The sequence below is a fragment of the Bubalus kerabau genome, chromosome 4 (assembly GCF_029407905.1).
Source record: "Bubalus kerabau isolate K-KA32 ecotype Philippines breed swamp buffalo chromosome 4, PCC_UOA_SB_1v2, whole genome shotgun sequence".
In the NCBI taxonomy this organism is placed as follows: Eukaryota; Metazoa; Chordata; class Mammalia; order Artiodactyla; family Bovidae; genus Bubalus; species Bubalus kerabau.
Window position 1 is genome coordinate 13,916,550 of NC_073627.1, and position 4,106 is coordinate 13,920,655.

General features: G+C 55.2%; 1 pseudogene; it reads left to right on the forward strand.

Moving 5' to 3' along the window:
- The first annotated feature begins 1,197 nt into the window (after nucleotides 1-1,197).
- LOC129650788 (secreted and transmembrane protein 1A-like) lies at nucleotides 1,198-3,647 on the forward strand (annotated as a pseudogene).
- The last annotated feature ends 459 nt before the right edge of the window (nucleotides 3,648-4,106 follow it).

The following is a 4,106-nucleotide window of genomic DNA, read 5'->3' on the forward strand; positions in this document are numbered from 1 at the left end:
TGCTCCTGGCCCTTCTGCGCAGTACCCAGCAAAGTGGAAAAGAAAAATCAGACACTGAATTCAAAACCAAAGGCTACCAAGTCCATGGCATTCTGGAAAAGGCAAAACTCTGGACAGAGTCAAAATATCAATGGTTGACATGAGTTGGGGGGAAGGATGGATGAATGGATGGAACACAGAGGATTTTTGAGCAGTGAAGCAACTTTTTGTTGTTGTTCAGTCACTAAGTCACATCCCATTCTTTGTAACTCCATGGATTGTAACCCGCCAGGCTCCTCTGTCCTCCTCTATCTCCTGAGTTTGCTCAAATTCATGTCCATTGATTTGGTGATACTATCTAACCATCTTATCCTCTGTGTAGTACCTAATGGTAGCTACATGTCATTATGAAAAGTGAAAGTGTTAGTCACTGAGTCATGTCTGAGTCTGTCCATGGAATTCCCCAGGAAAGGCTACTGGAGTTGGTGCCATTTCCTACTCCAGAGGATCTCCCTGACCCAGGGATTGAACCCTCATCTCTTGTGTCTCCTGCATCGGCAGGCAGATTCTTTACCACTGTGCCGTCTGGGAAGCCCAAATGTCAGTTTTACTGGATGCCAAAGCCCGAGATGAGCATTTGTTTCAGAGGAAGTGAAAGTTCAGCTTTCCAGACTGTAACCCACGAGTTCCACAGGAAGACTCTTTTTGTTGATAAAAGCAAATCTGGAGAGTGGACCAAATGTCCCCGAATGCCAATCCTCAGAATGCAAGAGTGGAAGAGGGGCAGGGAGCATCCAAGGTGGTCTTAGGCTGGTGTCAGGTTCAAGTGGCCACACGAGATTCTGTGTGTCACGACCGTCTCCACAGGACACATGGCTCAGGGAGTTTGCATGTTTTATATAAAATTCAAGATAACCCCAGCAATATAAATGCACTTGTGTCCCAGGGACTTGTTTCCTGTCTCATCTGTTTCTCATCTGTCTGACAGTGGTCCCACTACAGACATTATAAAGGTGTCGAGAAGGGTCATGACACAGTTGGGTCAGGGAGGAGCTTGGGGACTCTCGCCCACCCTGGCCAGGGTGCAGTCCCTCTCACTGGCTTCCCAAGGAGCCTAAGGGAACTCTGACTCATCAGCTTTCCTTCCTCCAGGGAGTGTCCCAGAAACCAGTAAGGGGGACAAGGGACCCCTTAAAACTCATCCACATCCTGCTGGCCATGCTGACGTCAGCATCCACTCTCCTCGCTCCCAGGATGTTCTGGGTCCTCTTGTTCTTGGCTACCTTCAGGAGTGCTCAGAGTGGAAGTAAATGCATGGTCCCAACTCTGCCTGTGGGGGAATGGGGCGGGTGGAGGGGGCGGGGAATGCAGCAGGGGCAAGATGGGTGTGGGAGGAGAGACCTAGATCAGGCCAGGAGGGGCCCAGGCTCCAGGTAGTTCCAGTGACCCCAGGAAGGGCAGTCAGTGGATGTCCTGAGGTCCAGCCATGACCCACACGTGTGACTTTCCCCGCACAGCATGGGACAACCCCAAGTGCACCAAGGGTGTGATTTCTGTGTCGAGGGGCAAGCCAGCCACGATGAGCTGCGGCATCTCCAATGCCTTCTCCCACATCAACGTCTCCGTGAAAGTGAACTCCACGGCACCCTGGAAACTCATCTGCAGTGTCAAGCCGCCAGGAGACTTCTGCCAGGATGGATGGGATCTCTGGATTTGGGAGGGCCAGGCATACCTAGTAACTGATAAAGCCCAGGTCACCCAGGCAGGGCAGTACAAGTGGACTCTGCAGGGACGCCAGATAAATACCGAAATCACCACACTGACCGTCGTAGGTGAGCAGGGCAGGGTGCGGGGTATTGACCCCCAAGAGCTTCTGTTTTTGGCGGGCAAGAGTGCGGAGCAACTAGGGAGGAGTGATTCCTGCCCACCTGGGGTGCCCAGAGCCACGGAGATGAGGCCTGAAGAGGACTTCCACCCTGCCCCACCCACGCCACGGCTGTGCCCTCTCAGAGCTTCTCAGGGCAGCCCTGGCACGTGTGCCTGCTCACTGTCCCCTTGTGCTCAGGAAGCTGGCACCTTCCTGCGCTAAACACCACTTATCCCCCCACCCCAACCCCTTGCTTTGCTGCAAACTCCCCAAGTCACCGTCGCTCCCTCCCCGCCCTCTCTTGTTCATGCACACTCAGACATCCTGAGCGCTGGGGACAGGAAGCAGGGGTCCAGCTTTGCCCCGGACAAGGAACAGTGGGAGGAGCTGAGAAGGCACCCCTCAGCCTAGCCGGGCCCTGGGCGGGGAACTCAGTGGGGCCTTCATGAACTCCTGTATCGAGGGCTCATCTGATACCTGGGGCGGACGGGCTGTGTCAGGGCAGGCTCTGGGCAGGCCCTCGCCAACCTGCCCTGTGTCTCTTTGGCAGACTCGCATTGCCTGCCTCTCACACCTTCCGCAGGTAGGTGTTCCTATCTTCATCCTGGGCTACAGGAGGGGAGCCCCCAGAAAGCCCCCTTGGGTCTTCCCTCCACAGACACCCTCACCCTCTGTACCTGGAGCCCTGCCCATCCCATGCACCCATGCCCCTGCCATTCTCCCACCCATGGGCTTCCCAACCACAGGCGATGTCCCCCTCGAGGGTGCCCCCAAGGTGATGGAGGCTCCTGCACAGGTGAACAAAGGAGGGAGGGCCCGGTCCCTCCCATTTTTCGCAGGTTGGCATGTGAACATACCCCATTCGGATCTTAATCTTGAATACACTGAGCCAGATCCGGTTAATCTTCCCGATCCTTGCCCTGGGTGTCCTCCTCAGCCTGCTGATTTGCACACTGTTGTGGTGCCGAAGGTGTGGCTCCCTGAACTTCAAGCTCCAGAAGGTATTGGCCGCTGAGCCTAGTCTGTGGGCTGGGGAGGGGTAGGGTCATCCCACACCCGGCGTAGACACTCTGCCCCATGGTCTCATACCCACCGAGACTAGTGAGAGAATGGGGAACGTTTGAGGTCCTAGAGAGCCAGAACCGCTGCCCCAGACGACCCCAGCCAGCAAATGCAGTCCCAGTCCCAGAACGCAGATGCCCCACCACAGACAGGCCATGGAGTCCACACCACCCCTAGGACCCCCTAGGGGATGGCATGGGGGCTTCCTGCTTCTTCCAGGAGACCTAGATGTGTGGGTGGGGGATGTTCCTACAGGACGCACTTGTAGGCAAAGGTGTCTTGCGTGGCTCTCACCCCTCCCATCCTCCCCACTTCCCCAAGTAAGGAGGCTCTGAGCCTGGGGTGGGGAGCTGTGAGCACCGTGCACACTGGACTCTGCAGAGGGGATGTGCGCAGAAGAGCAGGCTGAGGACTAGGAAGCTTGGCAACTTCCTGGCGTCTTCCTGGTGGACATGCCAGGGAAGGCTCCTTAGCAGGTTCTGGGGCCCAAAGTGCAAAAATCTCACGTTCCATAGCACTTGACCTAACAGGACCCTCCCCTCCTCCACCCCACCCAGGCCTGGGCTCCTCCCCAGGGCAGGAGTGCCACGCTTCGGTCACCTGGGAGATGCCCCAGTCTGGGGTCCTCAGCTGATCATGGACACCCTCTTGTCTTTAGAACATGAATAAGAACCAGTTTGAGGGACTTTCCAGGAAGCACTTGAGGAACCAAAATGAGGATATCAGTGACCTGAGATGATGCATGAAGCCTCCTCCACCACCCCCAAAGTGTAGAGCAGCCCCTCTGGATGGGAGGCCGGACAGGTGGCTGCTGGTGGAATCTGTGTCCAATCTCCCTGGTCTTCCCCAGCCCTGGGGCTCCCCTCTCTGCCACCTGCCCCACGTGCTGCCCCTTCCTGTTCCCAAACCACATCCCAAACCATATATGCCAGATGTCCTTACAAGCAAAACTATGCAACCCCACTGAGTGTATTCTTTGTCGTTTTTTTGGAGGTGGGCTGGGACGTCTTTTTTTCTTCCTTTCCTCTTTTGTTCCTTTATGATTTGATGACTTTCGTGATGCACTTGAATTCCTTTTTCTTTTGAGTGTGTATATCTATGATAATGACTTCTGGTTTGTGGTGACTATGAGCTTTCGATACAGCAGTCTACATATACGTGCAGGAGGGTTTTCAGTTGCTCATCTCTTCCTTTCCAG